Genomic DNA, 23,838 nt, shown 5'->3' on the forward strand with positions numbered 1-23,838 from the left:
TTGATCGGCCAGCTGCAAGGGTGACAGTTCAGCCTGCTACAACAATTACAGCACAGAAACAGGCCAACGTGACCCTTCTAATACATGCTGAACACTTTCTCCCACCTAACCCCTCTGATCTACACTCAACCCGTAACCCTTCATTCCTTTCCTTTATGCATGTGTGTGTGTATATATATATATATACATACATACAATATATACATACAATATATGTATCCAACTTCTCCTTAAATGCTAATATCGAGCCTGCCTCTGCCACATCGTCTGGAAACTTGTTCCACACACCCACCACTCTGAGTAAAGAAATCCCCCCCTCATGTTTCCTCTAAACTTTTTCCCCCAACTCTCAGCTCATGTCCTTTCGTTGGTATCTCCCCCTTTCTTAAAGGAAAAATCCTCTCCATGTCCACTTTATCTATATCCCTAACAATTTTAAATATCTCACTCAAACCCCCTCTCAACCTTCTGTACTCCAAACAATAAAGGCCTAACTTATTTAACTTTTTCCTATAACTTAGACCCTGTAACCCCAGCAACATTTTAGTAAATCTACTCTAGTGGTAGATTTGCTTCAAATTGATGATCTTTCAACAGATTATCAATGGGAAAAGTTAATTCTGTTCCCTTCTACACAGATATGGCCTGAGGTGAGTCCTTACACCCTTTTATATTTTTATTTTATATTTCTGAAAGCTATAGCCTTTATTTTTCTAACTTTGTTGTTTAGAATTTCCCCAGTACTTCTGACATTGCCTGACTTGGTGTATTCTGGATGTGTGCCCACAGCTTACAAATTTAGTGGTATCCTAGGACAGGGTCAGGGCTGGGCCCAGGGAATCATGAGGAACTGGGCACAAAGCAGGGTGAGCCTTGAATTGGAGTGACAGTGCCCTACCACAATCAGTGGTTTACCGCACCCACCATCACTATCAGGAGATCTATCTGTTGGGGCACGCCCATTGGCTGGCTGTACCTGCGGCTCCACCCACAAACTCCTGAATAAAGGTGTCTGTTCCACAGCTCCTCTCTCCAGCTCCGGACAGTCGACCAGCAAGGACGTGCCTCCATTCTATTGTGACTAAAAGCCTGTCAGTTTTGTATAACTTAGTCTTTTGGAGTCATTGATGGTGCATCAATTTTACTCACAATATATTTTGACAATGGAGCAGAGAAGGTGGAAATCGACCCTCAATCACCTGAGGCCTCTGCCAAGTTCGAGCTCTGGCTGCGCTGCTTCGAGGCGTTCCTACAGGTATCAGCCATCGTTCGGTCAGAGAACGACAAACATCAGGTACTGCACTCCCGGGTCCTGATGTACTCAATAATCAGTGATGCAGAGATGTTTCTGGAGGCGATGGACATCTTGAAAGGCCAGTACCTGAGAAAAGGAAATGAAGTCTAGAAAAGACATCTCTTGGTGGCCTGAAAACAGTGATGCGGGAAATCAAGTGGCAAGTATCCCCGAGGCCTGTAAACCCAAAGCCATGACGGCCACAGAGAACATGGAGGACCTGATTATAGACGCCCATGTTGCAGGCATCAGATCCAATTACATCCATCAGAGACCGTTAGAGCAAGGTGAGCTCAACCTGCAGCGCACAGTTGAATTGGCAGGAACATTGGAGGTAGCCCTCTAGATCATGGAGACCTACTCAGCAGACAATGTGGCTATCTCATGGTTGCCACCAACTTGGGATGTCTGCCATCGTCACGTCCCACCAGTGACCTGAGTGCCAAACACCATTATCACCATGTTCCATCAGGGACCCTATCATGGCCCCTGTACTCTGTGAGCACCTAAAATGCTACTTCTGCGGTTGGGCAAGCACCCAAGGAAACACTGCCCAGCGAAACATGTGGTTTTCCCCAGCTGCGGGAAGAAGGGGCACTATGTGAAGATGTGTAGATCCAAACCACCCCATGTGCAGACTATTGAGCTGCCATCGTGAATGCCGCCATTCCCGGAAAACAACAGCCACCATGTGCAAGTCGTGGGGGCCACCATCTTGGGTGCCATCTTCTAGATCCAGCAGTGCAGTGTGTGAGCTGTGGGAGCCACCTTCTTGGATGCTGCCATCCCCCAACCGAACACACGATCACTCCGCTGTATCAACAAGCAGCAACTCGGCACTGGCCTGCATTGTGTTGGACCAGGGCAGGCCTCATCAACTTGCCACGTCAATGATGGACAATCAGTTAAATGGCCACATGACAAGTTGCCTATTCGATAGTGGGAGTATGGAGAGCTTCATTCTTCCTGACATGTGACAGTGCCTCTCTCTCATGGTAAAGTCAATAAGCCAAAATGTCTCGGCCTCAAAGTCATATACAGCTGATGTCCATGGCTACTGCGCTGTGACCCTGAATGTACAGGGTACAGACTACAAGTACTTCAAACTCCTAGTGATGTCGCAGCTCTGTGCTGCCATGCTACTGGGACTTTCAATGTCACCTTAAAAGAATGATGATGGAATTCGACAGGCTCCATCCCCCCCCTTCACCATCTGGAACCAGCAGTTTTTAAACTTCCCACTGTGCTCTACTAACAACTACCTGTTATAGATAGAGAATTTAGGTTAAAAAGGGCTTAAGTTAAAATGTGATGATTAATCATAAAAGGGGAAGCCAGAATAGACAGGGAGCTTACCATAAAAGTTCAGCTAGACAATGTTATAACAAACAGAGATTTTTATGGTCACAGAGAGACATGTAGGAGCCAAAGATTGATAAAAAGAGTGAGAAACAGAATTTAGTGTGTGTAGAGTTCGTAGTGTACGTAACAAACATGATAATTACAAATGCAAGTGTACTTAGGATGATTTTACAAAAACTAACCAATTAAAACAGTGTTAAAAAGAAGGGGAAGGACAAACAAAAAAAGGTATAAAAATCAATGCACTGTATGTATCGGGGCTTGACTTGGCGAGAAAGCTAGTTGAGTCCAACTCTGCAGACTTGTAAATAAAGCTTGTCGTGTCATCAATTTTAAAGAGACTCATGTGTGAGAATTTGTACTTCTGACAATTGGGGAATCGTCCGGGATCTACACTCCAGCCGTGGGAGGAGGCGAGAAAGAGGGACATCGGAGGTGGTGCACCCCGCTGAGTTCAGCGGCTCCTAGTCCCTTGCTCGTCGCCTCGGGGGGCTTGAGCGAGTGGTATCCGGACAAGGTGACATGACAAGATGAAAAGGAGAGGGGTGACGGTTCAATCCCCAGGAAGACACCAGTAAGTGACGACTTACAATTGTGGTGTGGGGATTGACGGATGAGACCACCCAGGTAACGGTCATGACGGGATAAAAAACTATAAAACGATAAATCAGGTGTAGAGCCTTTGTCGTGGCGTGAGGACCCTGTCGTGGGACCCTAGGATAGACCCCAGGGAAACCTTGGCGGGAACCGGCGGAGGGATAGTACCTCCGACGAGGCATCCGAGAAGAAAGGGAGTAGGGTCCCGAACGGGAGGGTCCTCAGCAACGATAAACGGATCTAGGTGGGAAAAATGGGAGGATCAAAATCTAAGGGCTCGTCTGAAAGATCAGGACATTTCCCGGGAGTTCCCCTTGACAGCCCTTTGGGGAAAATGTTTGAAAATTGGGATAGTAAACGATATCGAGACAAAAACAAGAAAAAGATGGTTCAATATTGTCTTCTTTGGTCGAAACAGCCTATCAAAGGTTCCTCGGTCTGGTGGCCGAAATTTGGATCTGATGAGGATTGGGTGAGACAAGCATTAAACATATATGTAAATTCGAGACAAAAGGTGAATCAAGAAGAGTCAGCATATGCATTTTGTTGGGTTCCCTGGCCAGGATACTTAACAAAATATTTTAAATTGAGGGTAGCGGGAGAAAAGAAGTGGGAACCTCTGGACAACCTCCCCCCTCCTTATGTTCCCCCGGTGCCCACTGCGCCCGAGGGAAGCTCGCTGCTGGAGGGGAAAGGTGATGAATCTGATTGCCCCGGAAGGGGCCGGGAACAAAGGGATGAATTAAGGGAGTCGGACCTTAAACTTCCACCGGTAAACCGACCCTGGACCAGATCCCAGACTGGTCCAGGACCATCGAAGTCTTCAGTAAGCCTAAATCTCCTGAGGGAAGTTCCAATGGGAGGACCGGGAGGGGGAACGGGATATGTAAACGTTCCCTTAACTAGTATGGAGGTGCGGGGATTTAAGAAGGAAATGAAAAATCTATTGGAAGATCCCATGGGACTGGCCGAACAGTTCGACCAGTTCCTGGGACCAAACACATATACCTGGGAAGAGATGCACGCAATAATGGGAACATTATTCTCACCCCAGGAGAGGCAGATGATTCGACAGGCTGCCCTCCTCATGTGGGAACGTGAACAACCTGGGGACCCCAGACCCCATGAACAAAAATATCCCTTGAATGAACCCAGGTGGGACAAATGAACACCCGAGGGATTGGCAAGTATGAGACAATATAGAGAGTGGACGATTAAAGGGATACGGGAGGCTGTGCCAAAGGGTCACAATTTCACCAAGGCATTTGGGAACCACCAGGGGAAAGATGAGTCCCCTACTGATTTCTTGGAGAGGGTGAGAAAGAATGTCCAACAGTATGCGGGTGTGGACCCTAGTACACCAATGGGTGAACAGCTTATTCGAATTGAATTTGTTTCCAAATCGTGGCAGGACATTAGAAAGAAACTAGAAAAGGAGGAGGGCTGGAATGAAAAACCCCTGAGCGACCTGTTGAAAAAGGCGCAAAGAGTATATGTGCAGAGGGAAGAGGAAGGTCAAAAGAGGGCAGCGAAGATTATGGTACAGACTATCCGACAGATAAATGCCGAGTCCAGAGGGGAAAGGAAACAAAACCTTCCTCTAAACAATCCAAGATATCCAAGAGAGGGAAGACCCCGGAGACCCGTTAAGTGCTATTACTGCAACGAGGAAGGACACTTCAAGAGGGAATTCCCCCAATAGAAGAGGGAAGTGCGTGCCCTCGAACTCATGGAAGAAGATTAGGGGGGTCAGGGGTTCCGAATGTTGGGGACCAGGTATAAGAGGGAACCCTTGGTAAAACTAAAAATTGGTCCCCAGGGAGAAGAGGTGGTGTTTATGGTGGACACGGGAGCGGAACGAAGTAGTGTAATAACTGTGCCGATCGGGACCGAGCCTGTAAAAAGCAATTTGAAAATTTCTGGGATAGAAGGGGCTCCCAGAATGGTATCGATAATTCCCCAAGTGACAGTGAAGCTGGAAGGGAGAGAAGGGGTACAGGACCTCTTGTTGTTACCGTCGGCCGGATTTAACCTCCTAGGAAGAGATTTACAGGCTCTCCTAGGTTTGGGTGCTCTCCCCGTGGACGGAGAAGTGCGAGTCCACCTCTGTGCTCTGAAGGAGGAGGATGAACGGCAGATTGACGAGAGAGTCTGGTATAAGAAGGGAAATCGAGGAGGTCTGGACATCCCACCTTTACATGTCACATTAATACCAGGTCATCAGCCGGTAAGGAAACATCAGTATCCTATTTCTTTGGAAGGGAGGAAGGGGCTACAGCCGGTAATTGAGACCCTAATACGAGACGGACTATTGGAGGAATGCATGTCACCCTATAACACCCCTATACTCCCAGTGAAAAAGTCAGATGGATCCTATCGTCTAGTTCAGGATCTAAGAAGTTTGAATGCAATTGTTCAGACCCGCCACCCAGTGGTGCCTAATCCCTATACTATTATGAGTCGGATTCCCCAAGACCATGAGTGGTTTAGTGTTATCAACCTGAAGGACACCTTCTGGACGTGTCCACTAGAAGAGGGAAGTAGAGATATGTTCGCGTTTGAATGGGAGAATCCATGGACAGGTAGACGGAGGCAGCTTCGGTGGACTGTATTGCCCCAAGGGTTCACTGAATCTCCGAACCTGTTTGGACAAATGCTAGAACAAATCCTGGCGGACTATCCACGATCCGATGATTCCCAACTGATGCAGTATGTGGATGATTTACTGTTATCAGGACCCAAAGAACAGGATATGAGGGGAGATACAATTAGACTCTTGAATTATCTGGGGAAAAAGGGTCTGCGAGTGTACAGGAACAAGTTACAGTTCGTTGAGAGGACTGTGGTATATCTGGGACACCAGATAAGTAAAGGACAGAGACGGATTACCCCTGAACGGATTGCGGGAATCACTAGAATGCCGTTACCCCGTAATAAGAAGGAAATAAGACAATTCCTGGGACTCTTAAGTTACTGTAGGTTATGGATAGAGGACTACTCAGCATTGGTGAAGTTTATGTATGAAAAGCTGACAAATGAAGATGAATATCCATTGAAATGGACCCAGGAGGAGAAGGGATGGTTTGAGGACTTGAAGCATCGCCTGACGCGAGCCCCGGTACTCACTCTTCCCTCTTTAAAACAACCCTTCCAGCTATTTGTCACTCATAACCAAGGAACAGCTGTGGGAGTTTTAACGCAGGAAAAAGGCGGTCAGCGACACCCAGTGGCTTTCCTATCCAAAATGATGGACCCAGTGTCTCGCGGATGGCCGACGTGTATCCAGGGAGTAGCGGCTGCTGCTCTGTTGGTGGAGGAGGCACGTAAACTTACTTTTGGAGGAAGGATGACTGTGTACACCTCCCATTCTGTGAGTGTTCTATTAACACAAACCGCCCATCGATGGCTGACTGATTCCCGCATATTAAAGTACGAGACCATTTTAATGGTCGGAGAAGATCTACAGTTTGCTAAGAATAATAGTTGCAACCCAGCTCAGTTTTTATACGGCAGTGAAACAGGGGAAGAAGTGGAGCACGACTGTGTCGAGTTGACGGATCTTCAAACCCAGACCCGAGAGGACCTTTGTGATACTCCTCTGGGAGAGGGATATGAATTCTACATTGACAGCTCCGCCAGATGTGTTGACGGAATGAGGAGAAGCGGGTATGCCATAATAGAAGGAAATGCTTGGAAAGTGGTAGAATCCGCGAGGCTACCCGGAAGCTGGTCGGCACAGTCCTGTGAACTATATGCCTTGCAGAGAGCCCTCAGAGTACTGGCAGAGAAAACTGGAACAATTTACACTGACTCCAAATACGCATATGGGGTAGTGCATACCTTTGGTAAGATCTGGAAGGAGCGCGGTCTGATTAAATCAAGAGGAAAGGAATTGACACACGAACAGATGATTACTCTGACTTTGGAAGCCCTGACATTACCCCGGAAAATAGCAGTGGTCTACATACCAGGCCATCAGAGGGGAGATACCCCGACCGCAATTGGGAACAGACTGGCTGATGAAGAGGCCAAAAGGGCAGCCATGCAACAAGAAGTCCGTTTGCTGACCTTAATCCCAATAAGACAAGGTATAAAAAAGGCTCCCATTTTCACTGCTAAGGAAGAAAAGGACATGGCTCATCTGGGCGCAAGCCAGCTGCCTGATGGAACATGGAAGACACCGGATGGAAGAATGGTTCTAAATAAGGAAATAACTCGCAATATTTTAAAACACCTGCATCATCAGAGTCACTGGGGCACCCAGGCATTGTGCAACACAGTGCTTCGAGAATATGTGTGTAAGGGGATCTACACCTTGGCCCAACAGGAGGTGCAGAACTGCCACATCTGCACAAGAATTAATAAGAAGGTAATGAGGACGAGTACCATGGGAGGTCAACCGCTGGCCATACGCCCCTTCCAAAGAATCCAGATTGACTTCACAGAGTTACCTCAAGTCCAAAGATGGAAGTATCTGTTGGTGGTGATAGCCTTCCCAACAGTAAATGCTACAGCCTCTACAGTAGCTCGCCTCCTCCTAGAGCAGGTGATCCCCAGATATGGTATAATGGATTCTATAGACTCAGACAGGGGTCCACATTTTTGCTCCAAAGTCCAGCAATTGATTTGTGATGCATTGCAGGTCTCTTGGAAATTGCATACCCCTTGGCATCCACAAAGCTCAGGGAGGGTTGAACGTATGAATGGAACCCTAAAGACGCAATTGACAAAATTAATGGTGGAGACTAAAATGCCTTGGATAAAGTGTCTGCCCCTGGCCTTATTGAGAATTCGTACTGCCCCACGCAGGGATGTGGGAACCCAGCACCAGGCCTTGGAGAGCACAAATGGTGGTGAGGAATGGGGAGAAAAGCAGAATGGTTAATGATTACAGTCACACCATTAACAGATACACACAGCTGGACATATACCCCCTCCCCTGTATATATGACATGGTGAACAAAATTGTGCAATAATCAGGTATTCTCTACCTTTGATATAAAGTTGGCATACCACCAGTTCCCCATCCACCTGGAAGACCTCCAATGTAAAAGATGAGCAGATGGCCGCCCCTATCATTTCCTGAGGGGCATCTTCAGCATCACCAACAGGATCTTGGTCTTCCAGCAGGAGATGGACTGTATGGTAGACCAGGCCACATTCCTGTATCGAGACAACATTACCATCTTCAGCCATGACATACAGGACCATGATGCCAACCTCCAATATTACAAATTCTAGTCCCTGATCCACTCCCACTTTTATCAAAATGTCATCTGATGGACTTCTCCCACGAATTTCACAATGTCATGGTCCAAAGCCCCATATTTTTCTGAGCATATGATAGAGACCTGATTAGATTGGTCTCTGCCAATGCACCCCCACCCATGAAAGTTCTCAAGGCGCCTGGTGGATGCCCATACATTCCAGGCCGTTCGCCTCGACGCCTCCCGCTCGGAGCAACCGAAGATGGCCACGTTTAGCACGCCCAGAGACAAGTTCCAGTGAATCCTGGATGAGTTCCCGACACTCCTCAAGCCACAGTTCTCTGCTGCCTCGCCGCACCACGGGGTGTTGCACCACATCCCCACCCAGGGCCCACCAGTTCATGCCAAGGCACGCCGGCTCCCGCCTGTTAAGCTCCAGGTGGCAAAGGAAGATTTTTCGCATCTGTTGGAAATGGGGACCATTCGGTGGTCCGACAGCCTGTGGGCCTCTCCACTCCACTTTATCTCGAAAGTCTCTAGTAGTTCAACTATCGACGGCTCAATGAGGCAACAGCTCCTGACTGTTACCCCATCCCTCACATCCAAGACTTTACGGCCAACGTGCATGGTGCGAGGGTTTGTCCAAGGTTGACCTGGTGCATGGATATCACCAGATCCCGGTGCACTCTGAGGACATACCCAAGACGGTCATCATCACCCCCCCTTGGCTTGTTCAAATTCCTGCGCATGCCATTCAGGCTCAAGAACGCCACTCAGACCTTCCAGCGCCTCATAGACACTGTGGCCAGGGACTTGGATTTTGTCTTTATTTATTTGGACGACATCCTCATTGCCAGCAAGGACCGGGTGCAACACAAGGCCCACCTACTCAACCTTTTCTCCCAGATGGCCGATTTCGGCCTTACCATCAACCTGGCCAAGTGCCAGTTCAGGAAAGTGTCCATGCAGTTCCTGGGCCATACTATCATAGCCGAAGGAGCCACACCCGCTGCTGCAAAAGTCACCGCTATCAGGGAGTTCCCACACCCGGACAGCCTCAAGGGGCTTCAAGGGTTTGCGGGTATGATCAACTTTTACAACCGCTTCATACCAGGAGCTGCGCACATCATACAGCCGCTATTTGTCCTCATCGCAGCCAAGCACAAAATGTTCACTTGGAACCCAGGAGCCTGCACCGTATTCAAGGCCACCAAGAATGCCCTCGCAAAGACCACCATGCTCGCCCACCCGCACACCGACCTGCATATGGCACTCTCTGTCGATGGCTCTGCCACAGCCTTCGGTGTCGTCCTGGAGCAGCAGATGAATGGACATTGGAAGCCGCTGGCATTCTTCAGCCGCCTTCTCTGCCTGACGGAACCCAAGTATAGTGCCTTCAATCATGAATTACTGGGCATGTATCTGGCGGTGCGGCATTTCTGCTATTTTTTTGAGGGGAGGACTTTTACTATCTTCACCGACCACAAACCCCTCACCCAGGCGCTCGTGATGGCAAAAGATCCATGGTTGGCCTGCCAACAGCGTCACCTCTCCTTCGTGTCGGAGTTTACCACCGACCTTTGGCACAGTGAGGGGAAGGACAATGTCGTTCCCAATGCACTCTTGCGACTGGCCATCTGTGCGCTGTCACCTGGCCTTGACTTCAACCAGCTCGCCTGGGACCAGAAGTCTGATGAGGAGACGAGGGCCTTCAAGACAGCCATCACGGGTCTCCGGTTCCAAGACCTCACGACTCCGAGTGGCAAAGGCACCATCCTGTACGATATCTCCATGGGCACCCTGTGACCAGTGGTTCCCCAGCAGTAGCGCAGGTAGGTCTTCCATCACATCCTTGAACCTTCACATCTCTCCATCAGGTCCATGGTCCAGATGGTGGCAGAATGGTTCATATGGCATGGGCTGTGGAAGCAGATCGCAGGCTGGGCCAGAACATGCACCGAATGCCAGATGTCCAAGGTGCACAGGCGCACCAGGGGACCTGTACAGGAGTTCGAGCACGTCCGGGAATGGTTCAGCCACATTCACATGGACATTGGTGGGCACTTACCCATTTCCTGGGGCAACCATTGCCTGTTTATGAAGGTGGACCACACCATTTGCTGACCCGAGGTAATCCCGATGCTAGACGCCTCCACCAACTCCTGCTCCCAAGCACTGTTGTATGGTTGGGTCACCTGATTCAACGTCCCGGGTTACCTCACCAGCGATCGGGGTACCCAGTTCACATCTGCGCTCTGGGCACAGCTTGCCAACACGTTGGGGATCCAGCTACACCACACTACGGCCTACCACCTGCAGGCCAATGGACTGGTCGAACGTCTGCACCGCCACCTTAAGTCGACACTCATGGCTCACCTCACCAGTCCCGAATGGGTGGACGAACTATCTTGCGTGCTGCTGAGCGTTCGCTCCTCTCCCAAGGAAGATTGACAGGCGTCATTCGCTGAGCTGGTCTACCGTGCACCGCTGGCACCACCTGGTGAGTTCGTCAACGCACCTCACATTCCCCAGTAGTTGCTGCATGAACTACTTCCTCACCTTAGGGCATGCTTGGACTCGTTCAAACCCCCACCACCGCCCAGGCATGGCATACGCCCGCCTCACGTTCCCAATGAACTGCTTTCCGCGGAGAACATTTTTGTTTGGTGGGGCCTGAGCATGGCACCTCTGCAGCGACCGTACGAGAGGCCGTACAGGGTTGTACATCATTTTGGCTCCATGTTTACGCTGGACATTAGCAGCAGGCGGGAGCTGTTTACCATTGACAGGCAGAAGCCAGCGCACCTCCATCCCACCGAGCCTATGGTCATAGACCAGCCCAAGAAATTAGGCCGCCCGGTGAAAAAGGACATTGGCACTGGTTCTGGTGGGGGAGGCTGTGTGGCAGTAAGCCATGCGGTGGGGCAGCCGGCCAAAATGGCACCATCGGGAGGTTTTCCCTTCCACCCAGCACGGGGCTCACTAGACCATGTGACGCCTGGGTGACGTCAGCGCCCTCCAGTGCAGTTCTCAGCCAGCTCCAGGCTGGGAGTATAAGTTCAGCACAGCACCCTGCAATAAACCAGTCTGCTCACTGATACTTTTACTGCTCTTATACTGAGGAGCGGCGCAGTGAAGGAGTGGAGACTGGACAGTGAAGGAGTGGAGACTGGACAGTGAAGGAGTGGAGACTGGGCAGTGAAGGAGTGGAGACTGGGCAGTGAAGGAGTGGAGACTGGGCAGTGAAGGAGTGGAGACTTAGCAGTGAAGGAGTGGAGACTGGGCAGTGAAGGAGTGGAGACTGGGCAGTGAAAGAGTGGAGACTGGGCAGTGAAGGTGTGGAGACTTGGGACTTTGGCTCGAGGGACTTCGGTGAGCAGGGGCTAAGAAAAAACTCCCTGTGTGGTAAGGTGTCCTTTTTGGTTAGTCTTTTAGTATTATTTGTTTAGTTTTTCTTTTTAAATAACCTATATACATTGAGAAAGGAGGTAATGGAGTCAGCTGGGGTAGTCAAACACTCCAATTGTGGGATGTGGGAAGTCAGAGACAGCACAGCTGTTCCTGTCGACTACACCTGCAAAAGGTGCATCCAATTGCAACTCATGAGCGACCGTGTTTGGGAGCTTGAATTGCAATTGGATGAACTGAGGATCATAAGGGAAGCAGAGGCAGTGATAGAGAGGAGTTACAGGGAGACAGTCACCCCTAGAAGGCAGGAGTCAGGGAATTGGGAGACTGTGAGAAAAGGAAGGAGAGTGCCAGTGCAGAGTACCCCTGTGGAAGTGCCACTTATTTGGCATTGGATACTGCTGGGGGGAACATCCTATCAGGGACGAGTCATGGGGGTCAAGTTTCTGGCACAGGGGCTGCCCCTGAGGGTCAGAAGGGAAGGAGGGATAAGAACAGGGTAATTGTGGTTGGGGACTCACTTGTCAGAGGGACAGATAGGAGGTTTGTTGGACGAGATCGGGGATCCAGGTTGGTCTTGTAATGGAGGATTTAGACCAGCTTATGCCAGAAGGGATGCAGTTGCATCAGAAGATATAATCTAAATTCCACCATTGGACCCAGGGATGCAGTTGAATAGGAAGGCATAATCTAATTTACACCATGAAGCCCAGGATCCATATTTAGTAGACACACCTAAATTCCACCATGGGGCCCAGGAAGGCCCCCAGAAAGACATTATCTAATTTACACTATGGGGCCCAGGGATGCATATGAATCAGTAGGCATTATCCGACTTCCACCATGAGGCCCAGAGATGCAGTTTTCTTTTGTTGGTCGCAGACTGTCAGGAGACCTTGAAGATAATTAAATCATTTGTTCAAAGAGATAAGATCTGAAGTAAACAACTTTTGGGTAATATAAGCCATGGTCCCACTGCTGAAGTTTGAGACTCTCTAAGAGGTGGCAACATCTCTCAGCAAGAAGAAGAACTTCAAGAGTCCAGCTAATGTCCTGGTTGAGGGAGGTGGAGAAGCTGCTACCGGCGCCGCGACAACCTACTACAAGTGTACAGTCGTTGCCTTGCTTCGGCAGTTGGGACCAGTCCAGGCGTTAATAAGTATAATTGGGAAGAGCTTTAGATTTAGTAATGAACTGCTCTCAGTGTGTGTGTGTCTATTTTCTTTCAGTAGCTCGAACACTGTGACCAATCTAAAACGAACAAAGTGAGAGGTATAAGTTTACCCAGGACAATTGGCGCAGCGAACAGGGTTGGTCTCAAGATGTTTCGCCGAAAGAAAGAGGTGAGCCCTGAGCAATTCTTGATTCTGGGATGGACTTCCAAAGACGATGGGTTTGGCATGTTGGCCAATACCCTGTCTTTGTTGGGACCACTCCTCAGTTGGGATTAGAAGTTAGACCCATCAAGTGCACCTCTGGGAGAGCGGGTTGCCACTCTCCTTCGAGAAAGTACATTTCCTGTTAAAAAGGGGACGCTGACGGATGGCCTTTGGCTGCTGGCCACAGCCTTACGCCACTCCATTCAGCGTGAAGCAGAATCAGTTCAGCGAGAAGTAGAATCTCAGCGTAAGAGAGAGCAATTAGAGGAAGAGCTAGAAGCCCTGCGACAATGCTGTTCCATGATGAGCGAGATTGTTCACACCAGTCAGGAGAATAAGCACGTCCAAACAATCTGCCGTAATATTAAATTCCGTCATGAGCTCTGTGCAGATAAAGAAAGGCATGGAGTAGAACACGACCCACATCGTATTCGTGCCATGATAAGTAATGGCGACAATCCTGATGCAATTGATGAATGGGACAGGAATATCTGGAAGGATGACCATGGTAATAATGCAGATACTCCTCAGCATGTGCCTAACATACTGCCCTCTCCACCTGCTGTTCACGCCCGCCCCATAAGGCAGCAGACTTCCCAAACAGACGGAAGGGGGGATGATGTAAGGGTAAAGATTGAAGGGATAGATACCCCGATCTCCCAAGCTGACCCAGGGTAAAATAGCTGAACCCCTGCTTATGCTCTGTGGCCTACCCCCTCTATGGGATGGCCAAGGCCTTGTCCCGTCCACTGGGAAAGGACCCTGTGGGCCAAAGTGGGAGCAGAGGTCAAGAGCAGTCAATGATACATGACTTCTCTATAAAAGAGCTGGCTGCCATTGGAGATCAATTTAGGTAAAAGGTGGGAGAAACTCTGGCAACCTGGCTCCTGCGTGTTTGGGAGCAAGGATGGGGTTTCTTCTTTGGCTTCGCTTCGCGGACGAAGATTTATGGAGTGGGTAAAATGTCCACGTCAGCTGCAGGCTCATTTGTGGCTGACAAGTCCGATGCGGGACAGGCAGACACGGTTGCAGCGGTTGCAAGGGAAAATTGGTTGGTTGGGGTTGGGTGTTGGGTTTTTCCTCCTTTGCCTTTTGTCAGTGAGGTGGGTAATGTACATTTAACTCCTGAGAAATTGTTGGGATTAGGAACATTGACTACTGATATCCGGGTCACTGCTGAGCTGCGGGGTAGAGGAAAAGAGGTGGATTACTTACTTGCCTCTCTAGGGGATGCCCCGCTACGAGTATACCCATCACCTGTAGATTTGGATTTACATTTGCAGAGCAATTGGGGCACCCCAGAGGAGGGTATAGCAGTAATTCGTCAGCAGGCCCTGGCCTCTGCCTTGTATGCAGGGCGTTTGAGGCTGTGGGTACATGCGTGGAGCCCTGATGAAGAGATATTCACAGCCGGAATGCATACTCGATTGGTTTGTTCCACCCAACCCACTGTACGGGGACTGGTTCTGTCTGTAACTAGTCCGCTAATTGGGCACCCTGAGTCTGAGGTGGTGCACGCTTTATCTGGGCTTCAAGAATTAGAGATGGGAAGTAAAATCCACTCATGTACAACCCAGGTTAAATCAGAAAACCAGGATGAAAAGAGAGGAGCTGCTGGTAATAACGGACCAACAAGAAAGGACCTTTTTCTAACCTTGTTAAAGTTATGCGTACCTAAACGTGATATTGATGGGAAACCCTCTGCGGTCCTTTATACGAAGAAGGCAGGGGAACATCATCCCCAGCTGTTGAGTCCTACTGGCCCAGCTGTGCCTTCCGCTCCCACTGCTGCTCCTATTGAGCCAGCTTTTCTTGCTCCAGTTATCCGTGATGAGATACAACAAATGGTTAAAAAGGCTCTTATGGAGAATAGTGTCATGTGGGCCTGGAAGCCCCCGAACCCTAATAAAGCATGAGGGTGTGGGCAGGGCGCCCGTGTCTACTCCATTGAGATACGGCGGATACACGGGGACCCATGGCCCTACATACCATTAACAGTCCATTGGGGTGGGGTTAATGACCGCCAATATTTGGCTTTGGTTGATACCAGTGCAGAGCACTCGGTGATTCCGGGTAACCCTGACCTCAGGACTGGACCGACATTTTACATAGAGGGGATGGGAGGAGCGATCACCTTGGCGAAGGAAATAAAAGTCTGCGCCACGGTGGGTGATGGCCCTTCCCCTTTATGGTTACATGCCCTGGTGGCTGCCACTGATGAGTGTATCCTGGGTATTAATATGTTGGCCGGTGCGGCCCTTAATACTAGCCAAGGGGGATTTGCATTTTAAATTTGGACTATTACAAAAAGACTAGTGGTAGGTCGGGCAAAGTGGGATCCTGTGATGGTGCCTCCCCCCCAAAACCAGTATGCATTCCACAATATCACCTCCCTAGGGGTCAGGAAGAGATTACTGCCACCATCGATGCTCTGCAAGAAGAAGGGGTAGTGAGGCCCGCAATGTCGCCCTTTAATAGCCCTGTTTGGCTGGTCCAGAAGCCGGATGGCTCCTGGAGAATGACAGTTGACTATCATTTTTTGAACAAACATGCCCAACCACTTGCTTCGGCAGTTCCGGACATTGTTACCCTTATTGAAAACATTGCTACTGGGAACTCAGGAACATCTATGCTGTCATTGATCTCGCTAATGCCTTCTTCAGTATTCTTATAGATGAGGTCTCACAGGATCAGTTCACCTTTACCTGGAAGTGGTGCCAGTAAACCTTCACCCGCCTCCCTTAGGGCTATGTACACTCTCACACTATTTGCCATGGCCTAATTGCCCGTGATTTGGAGATGGTGCCAGTGTTGCCTTCCCTCTCACTTCACCATTATATTGATGATGTGATGATCCAAGGGGGCACGGAAGAGATGGTACAGGAGGGAATGGAGAGTGTCCAAAATACCCTGATGCAAAGAGTTACCCATTAACCCCGCCAAAGTACAGGGCCCGACCCAGACAGTTATCTTTCTTGGAATTCAGTGGCATGCTGGAGAACAGGTGGTTCCTGATAAAGTTCGCAATAAGATCGCATTCTTGGCCACTCCTACCAACAAAAAAGAGACCCAGCGTTTCCTGGGGTTATTGAGATACTGGTGACGCCATATTCCACACTTGGCATTGCTTTTACGTCCTCTATGAGAAATGGCTGATGGAATTTAATACAGAGAAATGTGAGGTGCTGCATTTTGGAAAGGCAAATTTAAATAGGTCATATACATTGAATGGTAGACAATTGAGGCGTGCAGAGCAACAAAGGGATTTAGGAGTTATGGTAAATAGTACCCTCAAGGTTGACACTCAGGTAGATGGTGTGGTGAAGAAGCCATTTGGAATGTTGGCCTTCATAAATCGGAGAACTGAATTCAAGAGTAGGGAGGTTATGATGAAATTGTACAAGGCATTGGTGAGGCCAAATTTGGAGTACTGTGTATAGTTTTGGTCACCAAATTATAGGAAAGATATAAAGAAAATAGAGAGAATGCAGAGAAGGTTCACGAGAATGTTGACAGGATTTCAGGGTCTGAGTTGCAGGGAAAGGTTGTGCAGACTGGGGCTTTTTTCTCTGGAGCGTAGAAGATTGAGAGCGGACTTGATAGAGGTGCTTAAGATTTTAAAAGGGACAGACAGAGTAAATGTGGATATGCTTTTTCAATTAAGAAAGGGGGAGATTCAAACTAGAGGACATGGTTTAAGATTGAAGGGGGAAAATTATAAGGGGAACATGAGGGGAAATTTCTTTATGCAGAGGGTGGTGGGGATGTGGAATGAGCTTCCAGCAGACGTGGTCGAGGCGGGATCATTGGTTACATTTAAGGAAAGACTGGATCGTTACATGGATAGGAGGGGACTAGAGGGGTATGGACTGGGTGCTGGTCAGTGGGACTAAGAGGGTGGAGATTTGCTACGGCATGGACTAGTAGGGCCGAACTGGCCTGTTCTGTGCTGTAAGTGGTTATATGGTTATATGGTTATATAAGGTAACCCGAAAGAAAACAGACTTTGTATGGGGTGACGATCAGGAAAGGGCGTTCCAGTCCGTCAAGCAGGCTATTCTTCAGGCCCTGCCTGAAATTCTTCAGTTCCCCGCATCCCAGATACTCCCTACGAACAACAGGTCTCCGTTACTGATGATGTGGCATTCTGGAGCCTCTGGCAGAAACAAGAGAGCCGCCGAGTCCCGCTGGGATTCTGGTCACGTACCATGCCCGAGGCTTGCACTCGTTATTCTGCTTTTGAACAACAGTTACTAGCCTGTTACTGGGCTCTGCTGGAGACTGTAAGAATGACAGGCGATGCAGATATTCAATTGCGATCTGCACTTCCAATAATGAACTGGGTCCTGGCTAATGACGCTAATCTAAAAATCAGGTGGGATCAGCAGTCTTCAATTGTTAAATGGAAGTGGTATATTCACAGTCGTGTAACCAGAGGACCTGAAGGGGTGGGCCGCATACACCAACATGTGGCTGATCTTCCGTCTCATCATGAGGATGTTGAACCCGCCTTGCCCCCTCCCCTACCCACTTCACCAGTTCAGTGGGGTAAACCATATGATTTGCTCACTCCAGCAGAACAAGTGGATGCCTGGTTTACTGATGGTAGCAGCCGATGGGTTCAAGGAAAGCAGAAGTGGAAGGCAGTGGCTTACCATCCCAGGTCAGGAACTCACTTATTGGAGGAGGGGGATGGTGGTTCCAGTCATTATGCTGAGTTGAAGGTGGTCACTTTACCACTAGATCCCCATGATCACCCTCTTCGCTTGTTTACTGATTCCTGGGCTGTGGCTAATGGACTAGTGGTATGGATGCCTGACTGGCAAAAGAACGACTGGCTGATACATGACCTCCCAATATGGGGCAAACAGTTGTGGCAGCTGTTGTAGGATGCTTCCCATCATTGTGAGATAACCATATATCATGTTGACGCCCATACCAATGTGAAGACGAACATGGTACAACATAATGCAGTAGCAGATCAGCTTGCCACTATCACCGCGCCGATACCGTCCCTCTGACTCGATGGGCACATGAACAGAGTGGCCATATGGGGGAAGAAGGGATCAGCTGTGTGTGCCCGTACACATGCATTACCCGTCCATCAGGACGATGTCCACATGGTCATGTGTACATGCCCAGCATGCCAGCTTGTGAAGTCCCGCACCGTTCCTCCTGGTCCGCATGGCCGAATAAGATGGGGAGCTCGTTCAGCTGCAGTCTGGGAAATTGATTACATAGACCCCATGCCAGACTGTATGGGTAAACGTTAAGTCCTAGTGATGGGTGACACCTTTTCGGGTCTGGTTTTTACTTTTCCCACCAAGACGGCTGACCAAGCTAGCACTATCCAAGGACTAAACCATTTAATTTCTCGTTATGATGTACCAGAAAAAATTCACTGATAATGGCTCGCACTTCTCCGAGAAGGCAATCTGTGATTGGGCAGCTGACAACAGTATTTTATGGGTCCACCATATTCCTTATTACCCGCAGGTTGCTGGGTTAGTTGAACAAACGAATGGCTTACTGAAGGAACAAATTCATTTGTTAACACCAATGGGGACCCTGAAGGGGTGGTCCCATGTGCTGCAGCAGCCAGTCGACAATTTGAATCATCGCCCTTTGAAGGGAGGCACACCTTTCCACCGACTTCTTCACACTTCTGAACTACAGCCTATTCCAGAGGAAAAACAGTAATTGCCCCCCATTCCTGAGCTACAGAATGTTGGACAAAAGGTATGGGTGGCACCAACAGGGAGTGGCCCTCCTGTAAAGGGGGAAATAGTGACACCTGCCCAGGTTAACACTCGGTGGGTAGCTATTGAGGGACAAGATGGTTTAGTTTGTTTAAATACTGAACGCTTACGACATCGTGAGTGACATATGTCAGGGTTCTTCGTTCCAGGTCCTCCATCTTGTGCTCCTGCTGATCTTGCTTAACCGCTGCTTTGATGCCAGCAATTGGATTTGTAATGTCGAGGACATTCCGAGGGAGTTGCCCGTGGGGGACATGGACCGATGTATCCACTAATATATCTGATATTGTTAAGCATGTTTCAAAATCTGTTCGTGAACTTCAGTGTCTGGGTATTGTGGCCCACAAGGATAGTTTGAATCCTTTTTCATGGTTAAATGGTATGTTTGGGCGATTGGGCCACACTATTCTCCGTTGGTGGCTCGCATTATTGCTTATTTTTGTGCTTATTATAGTTTTAGTTTCTCTTTTTTCGCTCCTTCTGTACTCTTGTTAAGTCTCGTGTCTGACAACCTGTGACCAAGGGGTGGAATGTAATGGAAGATTTAAACTGTGTTTTTTACTTCTGCAGCTGCAAGGCTGAGAACCAACTTGTTTTTTCAGAAGACATAATCCAATTTACACCATAATCCCAAGGATGCATATTTAATAGACACACCTAAGTTCCACCATAGGGCCCAGGATGCAGTTGAATCAGCAGACATTATCCAACTTCCATGAGATGCAGTTTTCTTTTGTTGGTCGCAGACTGTCAGGAGACCTTGAAGATAATTAAATCATTTGTTCCTGAGATCTGAAGTAAACAACTTTTCAGTAATATAAGCCATGGTCCCACTGCTGAAGTTTGAGACTCTCCAAGAGGTGGCAACATCTCTCAGCAAGAAGAAGAACTTCGAGAGTCCAGCTAACGTCCCGGTCGGGGGAGGTGGAGAAGCTGCTACCGGTGCCCTGACAACCTACTACAAGTGTGTGGTCGTTGCCTCGCTTTGGCAGTTGGGACCAGTCCAGGCGTTGATAAGTATAATTGGGAAGGGCTTGCATATTGTAGTGTGAATTCAGCTTTAGATTTAGTAATAAAGACTTGTATAAACTGAACTGCTCTCACTCAGCATGTATGTGTCTATTTTTTTCGGTAGCTCAAACACTTTGACTAAAACGAACAAAATGAGAGGTATAAGTTTACCAAGACATATCGTAGCTTAAAAAGAGATATAGGAAAGCTAGAGGAGTGGTCTGAGAAATGGCTGATGGAATTTAATACGGATAAGTGTGAAGTGTTGCATTTTGGAAAGGCAAATCTAAATAGGTCATATACATTGAATGGTAGACAATTGAGTAGTGCAGAGCAACAAAGGGATTTAGAAGTTATGGTAAATAGTACCCTCAAAGTTGATACCCAGGTAGATAGAGTGGCGAAGAAGGCATTTGGAATTTTGACCTTCCTAAATCGGAGTATTGAATTCAAGAGTTGGGATGTTATGATGAAATTGTACAAAGCATTGGTGAGGCCAAATTTGGAATACTGTGTGCAGTTTTGGTCACCAAATTATAGGAAGGATATAAACAAGATTGAGAGAATGCAGAGAAAGTTCACGAGAAGGTTGACAGGATGTCAGGGTTTGAGTTACAGAGAAAGGTTGAGCAGCCTGGCGCTTTTTTCTCTGGAGAGTAGAAGATTGAGGGGGGATTTGATGGAGGTGTTCAAGATTTTAAAAGGGACAGACAGAGTCAACGTGGATAGGCTTTTTCAATTAAGAGTGGCCATAGTTGGAGATTGCAGGAGGAAAATTATGAGGGGATCATGAGGGGAAATTTCTTCACGCAAAAGATGGTTGGGATATGGAATAAGCTTTCGTCAGAGGTGGTTGAAGCAAGGACGTTATTTACATTTAAGGAAAGACTAGATCGTTACATGGATATGAGGGGACTAGAGGGGTATGGACCAGGTGCTCGTCAGTGGGACTAGGAGGGTGGGGATTTGTTCCGGCATGGACTAGTAGGGCCGAACTGGCCTGTTCTGTGCTGTAAATGGTGATATGGTTATAACCCGTCTGGTTGTGTGATCTTTCAGGAGCAGTAGCTGCCGCTACAATATATCTATTTTGCAACATTCGATTGAATTATGGAATAAAATAGTTTATGAAATAGATGAAAAATATTTGATTTCTCAGAAAATGTCTTTATATCAAAATAGACCCTTTCTCTATGGATAATCTAGTTTTGTGGGTTTGGAATCGAATTTGAATTTAGAAAATTTTTCTTTCTTTGGCATGGCTTTGGGGACGAAGATTTATGAAGGGGTAATTGAAGACTGTTTTGAAGCTGGTAAATTTATTATTTTTCAATGAATAAAGGAAAAGTTCAAGGTCCCAAATAGTACCTTTTTCTGTTATCCGATTAAGGCTTTCTTGGTTGATAAGTTGATATTACCTGGACAGAATGAATTAGAATTATTGATATGTAAGGATATGTACTTCAAAGAGCAGCTCCCAAGTTAGGAATTCATAAATCAAGATTAAGATGGGAGATTGATTTAAATAGATGAATAGATGAAAATGATTGGATGCAATTATGAAAGGAAAATATATTGAAAATTATTAATGTTAGATATAGACTGGTTGAATACAATTTTCTACATTATTTATATTTAACTCCTCAAAACTTAAAAAAAAATTGAACCCAAAATTATCAGATTTATGTTTTAGATGTGGTCAGGAAATTGGTCCATTTTTAAAAATTGTACTTGGGAGTGTCCTAGAGTAAAACATTTTTGGTTAGAGATAGGAAATCTTTTGGAGAAAATATTAGGGTAAAACTCCCACAGGACCCAATATTATTTTTGTTGGCTAATATTAAAGTGGTTAGTCCTAAATTAGGGTTAACAATGTATCAAATTGATTTTTTACACCTAGCTGTAGCTGTTTCTAGGAAGTATGTAGCCATAACTTGGAAACCAAAAACAGATTTAGGGATGGACAGGTTACATGTTGAATTACATTCTTGTATTCCACTTGAGAAAATAACACAATCTATGTAATAAGTATCAGTTTTGTAGAAAATATGGAGCCCATATTTACAGAATGTTGGCTGGAATTTTTGAAGGACTCTCTGAAAGCCCATTCCATTGGTACCTTTGGTATTTCTTTCTTTATATTTTAGGTTGAGGGTTAATGGGTGAGGGGCAGGAAGGGAGTGAGGGAGGAAGGGATGAGGGGGGTTTATATATATATAAATATACACACACACACACACACACACACACACACACACACACACACACCACTTATGTACTTATTTTTTTTTAGTTTTATTGAATGTGGTAAACATCCTTAAATTATATGGTCAAAAAAAAGATTTTGCAGATGTTTGCTATGACTGTGTGGTTTTGGCTCTGGCAATTATCTACCATTATGTGGTGGAAAGTGTGCTGACCAGGTGCATTATGGCCTGGAATGGGGACACCAATACCCCTGAGCATAAAGCCCTGCAGAAGGTAGTGGACACTGCCCAGGCAAAACCCTCCCCACCATCAAGAACATCTACAGGGAATGCTGCCATCGGAGGGGAACACCCATAATCAAGGAGCCGCACCATCCAGTATATGCTCTTTTCTCACTGCTACCATCAGGAAAGAGGTGTCGGTGCCACAAGACTCGCACCACCAGGTTCAGGAACAGCTGCTACCCCTCCACCATCAGAATCCTCAACAACAAACCTAATCAGAGACTCATTTAAGGACTCATACTTGTGCACTTCATTGATTTTTTTCTCCCTGTAATGCAGTTTGTTTACATTTCTTTATTTGCTTACATGTGTACATTGTGTACAGTTTTTTTGCACTATCAATAAGTGGTAATTATGCCTCATCCACAGAAAAAGGAATCTCAGGGTTGTATCTGATGTCACGTATGTACTTTGACTATAAATCTGAAATCTGAATCATGAAGCAAGAGCTCAGAGATACGATGAAGAGAAAGGCTGGTGACCTCATGGCAGGATAAACAGAAAAGATGGCAAGGAAGGCAAATGGAATATTTGCCTTCATGAGCTAGAGCAGAACCGAAGGACAATTATATAAAATGATGGTTTGATCACAGGTTGAGGACTGTATAGAGTTTGTTCACCACACTTGAGGATTTGTGGATTTGTGAATAATGAGAAGGGTTGTCTGAAGGTGCAGGGTGATAGCAATGTGTTGGTGAAATGTACTGAGAAATGGCAGATGGAATTTTGTCCAGATAAATGTGGGGTGATTTTGTGAGTACTATTGAGGTTAGGACATGATGGACTCTGAGGGAGTATTGAGGTACATTGGTGCAGAAGCCCAAACGTTCTTGAAGATAACAGTGCAAGTAACAAGCATGGTTGATAAAGCACGTGGGATACTGTCCTTCATTAGTTGGGGCATTGAAGATGAGCAGATTGATTTTGCTCCAGCTTTATAAAACTTTTGTCAAAGCTCACCTGTATGCAGTTCTGGTACCACACTCTAGGAAGGATGGAGCAGAACTGGAGAGGGCAGGGAAAAGCATTCGGGTATGAGGAGAGACTGGAGAGATGCGTCTTGTTTGTTTTTTACAAAGAGCAGAGCAGGATATGAGAGGGCATGATTGAGTAATAAAATTCTAAGGGGAATAGATGGAGTAGACTGTGGGAATCTTTTGCCCTTATTAGAGATGTTTAAAATAGGAGGACAGACATTTAGAGCAAGGGGTCAGAGATTTATTGGGGATCGATGGGGTCTTTTCTCACCCAGAGTGTGCTTAATGCCTAGAATACACTGTCTGAGAGAGAAGATGAACCAGATTTACTGACAACATTTAGTGCTCATGA

General features: G+C 47.2%; 1 long non-coding RNA gene across 1 annotated transcript in view; it reads left to right on the top strand.

Annotated features, from left to right (window-relative positions):
- LOC138739867 (uncharacterized) overlaps window positions 1-20,060 on the top strand; it is a 39,402-nt gene extending 19,342 nt beyond the window's left edge. Inside the window, exons 3-5 of the long non-coding RNA XR_011342500.1 lie at window positions 13,098-13,211; window positions 17,823-17,910; window positions 19,577-20,060. This is a non-coding gene — a long non-coding RNA (uncharacterized lncRNA). The remainder of the gene's footprint in view (window positions 1-13,097; window positions 13,212-17,822; window positions 17,911-19,576) is intronic.
- The last annotated feature ends 3,778 nt before the right edge of the window (window positions 20,061-23,838 follow it).

This window comes from Narcine bancroftii, chromosome 7 (assembly GCF_036971445.1).
Source record: "Narcine bancroftii isolate sNarBan1 chromosome 7, sNarBan1.hap1, whole genome shotgun sequence".
NCBI lineage: Eukaryota > Metazoa > Chordata > Chondrichthyes > Torpediniformes > Narcinidae > Narcine > Narcine bancroftii.